Below are 12,181 nucleotides of genomic sequence, written 5' to 3'. Positions count from 1 at the left end.
TTCTACAAACACTGGTCTTGCTCATTGTTAGTCATATTGTTTCCTGTCTAAAATGAACCTTTAGTCACCTTTTGGTTACAGTGCTTCCTCACCAGCTATCAAACCCCAGCGCTGGAGGTCCAGACTCCAGATTTTCATATACAGAGAGAGACAGATCAGGCCGCTCATCTTCCACTACCCGTGTCTCAGATATAAGGGCTGTTAATGAAAAAGGAAATCAAAAGATTAAAATCTCACACATCATAGGAAATGGTTCTCGCAACAGATGGGCAGGACTGCCAGTCAATAAGCCACGTTCTATGTCTGTATCTGCCAATCTGACTCACCATGGATGGAGTCAGAACACAGCTCATATCCACACACACTAAAGGCCATCAGTGCAGGTAAGAAAATAATGAAGGAAAAGAAAATAAGTGTGTCCAACGTCTTCAAAATTTAAACCACGTAGTTCATCAATTTTTCTACTGTGTACAAAACAAACAAAAAACTTTGTTGATTTAAAATGTTTGCATCCTTAAGACATGCTCAGATTTAAGTGTATCTGGAAACAACCAAGAATGACTTAAAATATACAAATGCAACATTTTATATCCCTTCAGTATGATATCTGCTACGTCTATAAATGATTACAAAAAACCCTCTTTCTCTGTTTAAGTAGTTTGACTCTACTTTTAAATTCTCATTCTCCTTATTCTTTTTTGCAAGTAGTTTCTACAATACAATCGAATTAGATTGCAAAATTCCTCTGCTTGCAAGATTCTCTGTTTTCATCTCCATTTCTGCTGTGTCACCCTCTTCTTAAACAGTTTATAGAATGATTCGAGAGCTCTTACTCTCCCACCCTGGTTGTTTATGTGTGGAAGCTTTGACTAAAACAAACCACACTTAAGAGCACGTGAAAGTGCAGCAGAGATTCTGGCCTTCATGCTGAATGTCTATTTGCTTTGTTCGGGTTTTTTTTTCCAGTTTTTTTTTCAAAGACATATTAATTTGACAGCTAAAATGTGCAAACTTTAGTGATAATTAATTTGGTAGACTGCTTTACATGATTCTACACCCAGCTTATCTTTGTGCTTTAGTGCCTGAATGAACAAAAAATACTTAATACAAATTCTTAGATGAGGACCGTGCACACTTTTGACAGTTTTTAAGATAACAATAACAATAGGGTTTGTTTCTGTTTGCAATACAGCCTTCTGCTTTACAAATGGGATAATATATTTATATTATCCAGCACACAATTTGTCATTCTTCTTGCACTATAATATATAATCCTGATATATAGTGTAGATTACCTAAAACTGCCTAAAATGACTTCATATGTTTTTCATGGGTAAGTGCTCAATATTCAGTTTGTGAAAGCTCTACAGTGCATGGTAAGAATTATTGTATTGATAAAACGAACAAATAAATGCTCGCATAAATGATTTGTGGAGTTCCCTAAGGTTCAATGTTAGGCCTGGTATTATTTTCTTTATGTTCGCTTTTGGTGAAATCACACTCAAACGCTTGCTTTTCATTTCAGTGCAGATGATATCCAGTTGCATCTCAATCCCAATAATACCTCTGACCACTCGTACATTTTTCCATTATTTTTTTTAAATCTTTGAATATCACATTAGCAAGCTATGTTCTTTTTTTATCGTGTATATTTTCATTTGTGTTTTAAAGAGGCTGAAGTTGTCCCATATGTATTTGTCTCATCACAACTGGTACATGTTACTCAGTAGTTACCCTACAGATATAAGTAAGCACAGAATTAGACCCAGTTAAAAAAGACTAGAGGACTATAGCTTCAGCGTCAGATCCATTAAATGTAAAACTCAGACTTTTTTTTTAATTGAATGATTACTGTTTTTCTTTTTTAAAATTGTATCTCCTTGCTTCGTCCTCACCTTCACAACATTGGCTATATAAGCTCCTGTACCAGTAGTTGTTAGTATACAGTGGGGCAAAAAAGTATTTAGTCAGCCACCGATTGTGCAAGTTCCCCCACTTAAAATGATGACAGAGGTCAGTAATTTGCACCAGAGGTACACTTCAACTGTGAGAGACAGAATGTGAAAAAAAAAATCCATGAATTCACATGGTAGGATTTGTAAAGAATTAATTCGTAAATTAGGTTGGAAAATAAGTATTTGGTCACCTCAAACAAGGAAAATCTCTGGCTCTCACAGACCTGTAACGTCTTCTGTAAGACGCTTTTCTGTCCCCCACTCGTTACCTGTATGAATGGCACCTGTTTGAACTCATCATCTGTATAAAAGACACCTGTCCACAGCCTCAAACAGTCAGACTCCAAACTCCGCCATGGCCAAGACCAAAGAGCTTTCGAAGGACACCAGGAAAAGTATTGTAGACCTGCACCAGACTGGGAAGAGTGAATCTACAATAGGCAAGCAGCTTGGTGTGAAAAAATCAACTGTGGGAGCAATCATCAGAAAATGGAAGACATACAAGACCACTGATAATCTCCCTCGATCTGGGGCTCCACGCAAGATCTCATCCCGTGGGGTCAAAATGATCATGAGAACGGTGAGCAAAGATCCCAGAACCACACGGGGGGACCTGGTGAATGACCTGCAGAGAGCTGGGACCAAAGTAACAGAGGTCACCATCAGTAACACACTACAACGGCAGGGAATCAAATCCCGCAGTGCCAGACGTGTTCCGCTGCTGAAGCCAGTGCATGTCCAGGCCCGTCTGAAGTTTGCCAGAGAGCACATGGATGATACAGCAGAGGATTGGGAGAATGTCATGTGGTCAGATGAAACCAAAGTAGAACTTTTTGGTATAAACTCAACTCGTCGTGTTTGGAGGAAGAAGAATACTGAGTTGCATCCCAAGAACACCATACCTACTGTGAAGCATGGGGGTGGAAACATCATGCTATGGGGCTGTTTTTCTGCCAAGGGGACAGGACGACTGATCCGTGTTAAGGACAGAATGAATGGGGCCATGTATCGTGAGATTTTGAGCCAAAACCTCCTTCCATCAGTGAGAACTTTGAAGATGAAACGAGGCTGGGTCTTCCAACATGACAATGATCCAAAACACACTGCCCGGGCAGCAAAGGAGTGGCTCCGTAAGAAGCATTTGAAAGTCCTGGAGTGGCCTAGCCAGTCTCCAGACCTCAACCCCATAGAAAATCTGTGGCAGGAGTTGAAAGTCCGTGTTGCTCGGCGACAGCCCCAAAACATCACTGCTCTCGAGAAGATCTGCATGGAGGAATGGGCCAAAATACCAGCTACTGTGTGTGCAAACCTGGTAAAGACCTATAGTAAACGTTTGACCTCTGTTATTGCCAACAAAGGTTATGTTACAAAGTATTGAGTTGTATTTTTGTTATTGACCAAATACTTATTTTCCACCCTGATTTACGAATAAATTCTTTACAAATCCTACCTATCCTAGTTCTTTTTTTTTTTTTTTTCTCTCTCTTCCCCCCCCTTCTCACCGTCTCTTCTCCCCTTTGGTTTTCTTTCTTTCTCTCCCCCTCTTTCTCTCATTCATTCCCCCTGTCCTATTTATTAAAAAAAAAAAAAAAAAAAAAAAATGACAAAGGATGAACTGAAGCTCTGCCATCACGTAATGTCGCATACTGCTGTTTCTGATGTCATTTAGAAAAAAACAAAAAACAAAACAAAAAAAACAAAACAAATCCTACCATGTGGATTCATGGACTTTTTTTTTCACATTCTGTCTCTCACAGTTGAAGTGTACCTCTGGTGCAAATTACTGACCTCTGTCATCATTTTAAGTGGGGGAACTTGCACAATCGGTGGCTGACTAAATACTTTTTTGCCCCACTGTAACTGTTCAAGATATATCAAGACCAGTTCCAAGGATACCGCGTTTTCTCAGTATTTGATTGACAGGTAATTACTGAGAAGTACAAAAATAACAAAGAAGAAGCTATGCATGGCATAAACGAAGATGCCCTGGATTCACCTTGTAAGCTTTAGTGGATCAAGTTATGTTTTCTTAAGAGCTATGCTCAGAGGTCTAAGTGACGTATCGTTTCAAATAGTGCAGTCACTGACTTCTAGAGACCAGGTGTGCTGGAGAGAGGAACATCTGTAACAAGCTTTTGTGGTTGAGTGGGAGGTTCTCTGCCAGCCTTTTTCTTGCTTGATGTCATAGCTTTATCAGTTTCAGCATTCACTGCAGCAACAGCTGACAGAGCATCAGGCCAACAAACAACTCAAATTCCTCCTGTGAAAAAAATCATGTGTTTTTCCCCTTTGTGTGTGTGTGAAGTTTTGTTTTCATTCAAGAATGGCTACAAAGGAACTTCTGTAAACATCACTGACCATTGCAAAATTAGGAGGCTCGAGGGAATATGTTCTCTACAGGGCAATAAAGGGGATCAAATAGAGCATGCCATTAAAATACAGTATGAGTGTCTCGTTTTTCTAACATATGGGGCTCGGAAACCATCAGAGATGCTGCAGCGACTGTCACACATATAAAAACGACGTTGATCAAATTGAGTGATATTTTATTAAATTAAAACTCATCTTTAAAAAAACAAAACAAACCAGATTTTTGTCTTTTAGTTAGACAAATTTGACATGACACCCTACAGGCAATCAGCCTGAGAGCTCGTGTGTGAGGTTGGGGCAAACCAGGACAGTAGCAGCTTCCCTGAGGAGTTGTTTGCTGAACACACACGAGGAGAGAACACGGACGATGGTGTTTACGATTTGACCTGATTTATAAAAACCCTCTGAAATTTGTTTCAGCTCCAGATGTCTGTTAACAGACCAGGACAGCAATGAAATCTCCTAGACAAATGTACGTTCAGTCACAGTATCCACTGGTGGTTTTGGGCCAGCAGTGACATTCTGCAAGAGATATTATGTATTCTAGGGGGAAAAGCTAAAAATGTTTGGTAGAAAAGTGCAAGAAAAGAAGACTTTAAAGAAATTATAAATCCTAGAGCAATATAGACTTCCTACAAATAATAGAGTTAAAATAAATTATTAAGACTAGTTTCTGAATTGTCTTGAGTGCTTTTCATTTCTGTCAGCTTTGTCTTCAGTGGATTTGAAGTCTTTTGTGTTTTGTTACTCGTCCCGAAAGCACTATATAAATAAATGTCACTTATTTGCTAGTATTAAAGGTATTAAAGGAGAATGCAAAGTAAACAACTCTTCTTTGTATGTTTATTTCTGTATAAACCCCTAAAGGTGTAGCACTTTTGCAGCCAAGAGTCTTAAAAGATTCAATGTAAACAAGTGTAGAGATCAAAATATCATCTTCAGAGAAGCTGAATGTCTCTCTCTTGATATATCCAACAAATCACAGAATCACCAATGACTTTATGCTGTGATAGGAAACAGCTGTTGACTCTCCAGCCCTCCAGGTGGTTTACTTCACCTGGTCTCCACCTCTCAACTGACAAACACTTGTGATGGTGGTTAGTCATTCTGACCTGAGGAGAAGAGAGGAGACTGAACCTCATGTCTAAGTCATGTCTGATACCTCATTCATTTACAGCTTACTGACAGCTGTTCATTTTTTTTCTGCTGCAGTTCTCACTTTGAAAAAACGTTTATGTATGCTTAGCCAGTAATGACCTAATTCAAGTGGGAAAATGCATCAGGCAATAGCTAGAGGCCACTCTCATAATAATACAGATACATACATAGAATGTTGTAAATATAAGTGAAAAGATTGGTACCTCAGTTCTTAACACATGTGTGAAAGCCACTTATAGACAATTGATAGACTGATTGCAGTTTTTCTGTCTTGTATTGTCTCCGTTACATATTTTTTGCAATGGATGGTTCATGGTTTTAGGCAGTATGGTAGTGCAAAATTTAGCACTGTCACTATACAGCAACAAGGTTCCTCTTTGAACTTTCTAGTCAACTTGGGCCTTTCGTGTGGAATTTGTATGTTATGTGCCTGAGTGGGAAGTCTGACCTCCTTAAACAGTTTGAGGACATATTTGTTAAACAATTAGTCATTTTCCCTCCTTGGTGTCATGTGCCTTGTTAGTGTTACAAGATCTCAGGTGTGAATGGGGACCACGTGTGTTAAATTTGGTTTTATTGCTCTCACATTCAAACTTGCTCAGTGTCATAGAGGCTGTCTTTAGAAAATAGATGTATTAGTGCTGCTAGCATTGCTTCAGAGGTTGAAGGGGTGGGGCGGTCAGCCTGTCAGTGCTCAGACCATACACTGCACAATGCATCACTGCATGCATTGGTCTGCATGGCTGTAGTCCCAGAAGGAAGCCTTTTCTAAAGATAATGCACAAGAAAGAGAAACAAGGCAAAAAACGTTTGCTGAAGACAAGCAGACTAAGGACATAGATTACTGTTGTCTGATGAGACCAAGATAAACTTATTTAGTTTCAGGTGGTGGGAACCAGGTGAATGGTCATGGTAGTGCTGCATGAGTGCTGCCGGCACTGGGGAGCTACAGTTCATTGAGGAAACCATGAACCTCGGGATGTAATTTTACATACTGACGTAAAGCATGATCTCCTCCCTTCGGAAACTAGGCTGCAGAGCAGTATTTAAACATGATAATGACCCCAAACAAACCCCTGAGATGACCACTGCCTTGCTCAATAAACTGAGGGTAAAGGGTCTTGACTGGCCAAGCATGTCTCCTTAAACCCTGTTGAGCATCAATTGGGGATGAGGGGAGGGAGACACGACAAAAGACACACGATACAGTGCAATATTTGCAAATCTCATAAATCCATATTTTATTGACAGCTGAATATAGAATATAAATATTTAAACTGAGAATATCTACCACTTTAAGAGAAACATTGGCACACTTTGAATTTGATGGAACCAACATGTCTCAAAATAACTGGGGCAAAAAAATTATATTTTGTAATTATTTAACACTTTATGTTAATTGTAATACAAAGTGCAATAATAGATCAGGATAAAAAAAATCATGAAACTAACTTCAGAAAAACCGAAAGTAAAATAAAGGCCATACAAAAAAGACAAGTCCAACAACATCATTATTAAGTCCTGTTAAGGTTGAAGACACTATAAAGGTGCAGAGCGTTTCCTGTTTGATTGTCTACATTGCGAATATGCAGTTCTCTGTGTTTTCCACTAGAGGAGGCTGTTGCATTTTAAAAGCTGAGTGATGCTCCTCACAAAGTGAGTGGAGAGACATCAACCTACATGTAAAACCAAACCGTTCAAAATCATCCTCACAAGAACTTTAAATTAATTTTACACTTTTGAATTGGCATATACTCAAATGATGCATTGGGCAGGAAAAAAAAGGAAAAAGCATGTATGACCACGTACAGTGGGGCAAAAAAGTATTTAGTCAGCCACCGATTGTGCAAGTTCCCCCACCTAAAATGATGACAGAGGTCAGTAATTTGCACCAGAGGTACACTTCAACTGTGAGAGACAGAATGTGAAAAAAAAATCCATGAATCCACATGGTAGGATTTGTAAAGAATTTATTCGTAAATCAGGGTGGAAAATAAGTATTTGGTCAATAACAAAAATACAACTCAATACTTTGTAACATAACCTTTGTTGGCAATAACAGAGGTCAAACGTTTACTATAGGTCTTTACCAGGTTTGCACACACAGTAGCTGGTATTTTGGCCCATTCCTCCATGCAGATCTTCTCGAGAGCAGTGATGTTTTGGGGCTGTCGCCGAGCAACACGGACTTTCAACTCCCGCCACAGATTTTCTATGGGGTTGAGGTCTGGAGACTGGCTAGGCCACTCCAGGACTTTCAAATGCTTCTTACGGAGCCACTCCTTTGCTGCCCGGGCAGTGTGTTTTGGATCATTGTCATGTTGGAAGACCCAGCCTCGTTTCATCTTCAAAGTTCTCACTGATGGAAGGAGGTTTTGGCTCAAAATCTCACGATACATGGCCCCATTCATTCTGTCCTTAACACGGATCAGTCGTCCTGTCCCCTTGGCAGAAAAACAGCCCCATAGCATGATGTTTCCACCCCCATGCTTCACAGTAGGTATGGTGTTCTTGGGATGCAACTCAGTATTCTTCTTCCTCCAAACACGACGAGTTGAGTTTATACCAAAAAGTTCTACTTTGGTTTCATCTGACCACATGACATTCTCCCAATCCTCTGCTGTATCATCCATGTGCTCTCTGGCAAACTTCAGACGGGCCTGAAATGAAGATGGCGCCGGTGAGGTCGGCTGCCGTCACGACTGCTCCGACCACTTTTTCTTTGTCTTTGTTTTTTAAGTTAGTTTTCAGCGTTTCTAAATCGGCAAAATCATCACCATTGGGTACATTAGGTATGACAGTGACACTCTTGTTTCTATTGGTATACAATGTACTCACAATTCGAAGTTTTTAACTCCGGATCCGAGCTGGCCGAGTGAGATCTCGAGGGAGAACAAAGGGAAGCGGCGGCCTAGAGGGAAGCGAGCCGGCGTCAGGAACAGGCTGAGAGCTCGTGCACACCGCACACCTCTGCCTAGCATCCTGCTCGCCAACGTCCAGTCACTGGAGAACAAGCTTGACGACCTCAGGGCCAGGATAAAGTTCCAGAGAGACATTCGGGACTGCAATCTCCTCTGCTTCACCGAGACATGGCTGAACCCAGCGGTGCCGGACCACGCCATCCAGCCGGCCGAGTTCTTCTCGGTTCACCGCATGGACAGGACACGGGACTCGGGGAAGTCAAGGGGAGGCGGCGTGTGTTTAATGGTGAACAACAACTGGTGCAACAGTGCGAACGTTGTTCCTCTCACACGCTCCTGCACACCAAATCTGGAACTACTGTCCATCATGTGTCGTCCTTTTTATCTACCTCGGGAATTTACATCGGTCATTGTAAGTGCCGTTTATATTCCACCACAAGCGGACACGGTCACCGCCTTATGCGAGCTGCATGAGGCACTCACACAGCACCAGACACAACACCGGGACGCTGCGCTTATTGTGACGGGGACTTTAATAGCGCCAACCTCAAACGCGCAGCGCCGAACTTTTATCAACACATCACCTGCCCCACCAGAGGTGAAAGGACACTGGACCACTGCTACACTACGGTCAAGGACGGCTACAAGGCACAATCCCGCCCTCCGTTTGGCAAATCTGATCACGCCGCCATCTTCCTCATGCCAAAATATAAACAAAGGCTGAAACAGGAAGTTCCGGTTCAGAGGAAGGTCGCGCGCTGGACGGATCAATCGGTGGCCGCGTTACAGGACGCACTCGATGACGCAGACTGGGGCATGTTCAGAAACAGCTCCGATGATGACGTCAACGTGTTTACGGAAGCGGTTGTGGGATTCATCGGGAAACTAGCGGATGATACCGTGGAGACAAAGACTATCACAACGTTTCCCAACCAGAAGCCGTGGGTGGATAAAACCATCCGCAACGCTCTGAGATCCCGCACCGCTGCCTACAACACGGGACTCACAACGGGGGACATGGACCCGTACAAAGCCGCGTCATATAACGTGCGGAGGGCGGTGAAAGAGGCGAAGCAGCGCTACGGGAGGAAACTAGAGTCACAACTCCAACAGAGTGACTCTAGGAGCCTGTGGCGGGGACTAAGGACAATAACGGACTATAAAGCACCAACAACCGGTATGACGAACGCGGCCGTGACTCTGGCAGACGAGCTGAACACTTTCTATGCTCGCTTCGAGGCTGCAGCTAAGGTCTCCAACAATGCTAGTGTTAGCGGCGCTAACGGCTGCAGACAGGAAGATACTGCCAGCACCGGAAACGTGCTCGTCATCTCCGAGCATGAAGTAAGGAGAGCCTTCAAGAGAGTGAACACCAGGAAAGCAGCAGGACCAGACGGCATCCCAGGTCGTATCCTAAGAGACTGCGCATACCAGCTAGCTCCTGTGTTCACTGAGATATTCAACATCTCTTTATCTCAGTCGGTGATCCCCACATGCTTCAAAGAGTCCATCATTGTTCCTGTCCCGAAGAAACCCCACCCTGCTTCTCTCAATGACTATCGCCCTGTAGCCCTCACCTCAGTAGTGATGAAGTGCTTTGAACGCCTGGTCAGAGACTTCATCATTTCTTCACTACCAGACACACTGGACCCACTACAGTTCGCTTACCGTCCAAATCGTTCCACAGACGATGCCATCTCTCATCTCCTCCACACATCACTCACTCACTTGGACACTAGAAGGGGGAATTATGTTAAAATGCTCTTCATAGACTACAGCTCTGCATTTAACACCATAATTCCCTCCACACTCACCACCAAGCTGGAGCATCTGGGACTCAGCTCATCTATGTGTCAGTGGATCTCCAACTTCCTAACTGGCAGACCACAGGCAGTAAGGATGGGCGGACATGTCTCAGCCTCCACCACTCTCAGCACTGGAGCCCCCCAGGGGTGTGTTCTGAGCCCCCTGCTGTACTCTTTGTACACATATGACTGTGTGGCCACTACCAGCTCCACCACATCATCAAGTTTGCTGACGACACCGTCGTGGTGGGCCTGATCTCTGATAACAACGAGACGGCCTACCTGAAGGAGATTAGGAATCTGGAGAACTGGTGCCAGAGGAACAACCTCCTTCTAAACGTCAGTAAGACAAAGGAGCTGATAGTGGACTTCAGCACTAAGCAGGAGAGGAACTACCAGACCCCCGTCATCAACGAGTGCCCAGTGGAGAGAGTGGACAGCTTCAAATACCTCGGAGTTCACATCACGCAGGACCTGTCATGGTCCTGTCACATCAACACCGTGGTGAAAAAGGCCCGACAGCGTCTCTACCACCTCAGACGCTTGAGAGACTTCCAACTGCCCTCCAAGGTGCTCAGGAACTCTTACTCGTGCACCATAGAGAGCATCCTGACGGGAAACACCTTAACCTGGTTCGGGAACAGCACCATGCAGGACAGACGAGCTCTACAGAGGGTTGTGCGGTCAGCTGAGCGCACCATCCGCTCCGAGCTCCCTGACCTGCACTCAATCTACAGCAGGCGGTGCTGGACCAAGGCCAGGAAGATGGTGAAGGACCTCAGCCATCCCAACAACAGACTGTTCTCTCTGTTGAGGTCAGGAAAGCGATTCCGCTCCCTGAAGACCAACACAGAGAGACTGAGGAGGAGCTTCTTCCCGCAGGCGATACGGTCTCTCAATCACACCACCACACAGTACTGACCCACACATATGGTTCTTACACACACACTGGACTTTCTGGACATTGTTTTTGCACAACACTGGTCACTATATTCTTCATTTCCGGTTAATACTTGTACAGCTGCTGTTATTGTGTATATATTTATTTAGATTTAGATTTCTTCATACATTCTTATATAGTTCTATATTGTGTATTGTGTATTTTGTTGTACAGTTATTTTATTTTCAACTTTAATTTATATATTTTATCTTATTCTTCCCAGTTAAATTTACCCTTCATTCTAATTTGTGTTGTACAGTTATTTCATTTTTAACCTTAATTTATATTTTATTCCTTCTTAGTTAAATTTACCCTTTTTAATTTTTCATATTTATTTCCTATCTTATTCATAGCCTTTTCCTTTTTTGTTTTCTTTAGGTCACGAGCAGTTGTCCAAGCATTTCACTACATATCGTACTGTGTATGACTGTGTACGTGACAAATAAAATTTGAATTTGAATTTGGACATGCACTGGCTTCAGCAGCGGAACACGTCTGGCACTGCGGGATTTGATTCCCTGCCGTTGTAGTGTGTTACTGATGGTGACCTTTGTTACTTTGGTCCCAGCTCTCTGCAGGTCATTCACCAGGTCCCCCCGTGTGGTTCTGGGATCTTTGCTCACCGTTCTCACGATCATTTTGACCCCACGGGATGAGATCTTGCGTGGAGCCCCAGATCGTGGGAGATTATCAGTGGTCTTGTATGTCTTCCATTTTCTGATGATTGCTCCCACAGTTGATTTTTTCACACCAAGCTGCTTGCCTATTGTAGATTCACTCTTCCCAGTCTGGTGCAGGTCTACAATACTTTTCCTGGTATCCTTCGAAAGCTCTTTGGTCTTGGCCATGGCGGAGTTTGGAGTCTGACTGTTTGAGGCTGTGGACAGGTGTCTTTTATACAGATGATGAGTTCAAACAGGTGCCATTCATACAGGTAACGAGTGGGGGACAGAAAAGCTTCTTACAGAAGACGTTACAGGTCTGTGAGAGCCAGAGATTTTCCTTGTTTGAGGTGACCAAATACTTATTTTC

Source organism: Rhamphochromis longiceps, linkage group LG7 (assembly GCF_057381845.1).
Source record: "Rhamphochromis longiceps isolate RC_006_pf linkage group LG7, R_longiceps_female_GT1.1, whole genome shotgun sequence".
In the NCBI taxonomy this organism is placed as follows: Eukaryota; Metazoa; Chordata; class Actinopteri; order Cichliformes; family Cichlidae; genus Rhamphochromis; species Rhamphochromis longiceps.
Note: the sequence above shows the minus strand (reverse complement) of the source record.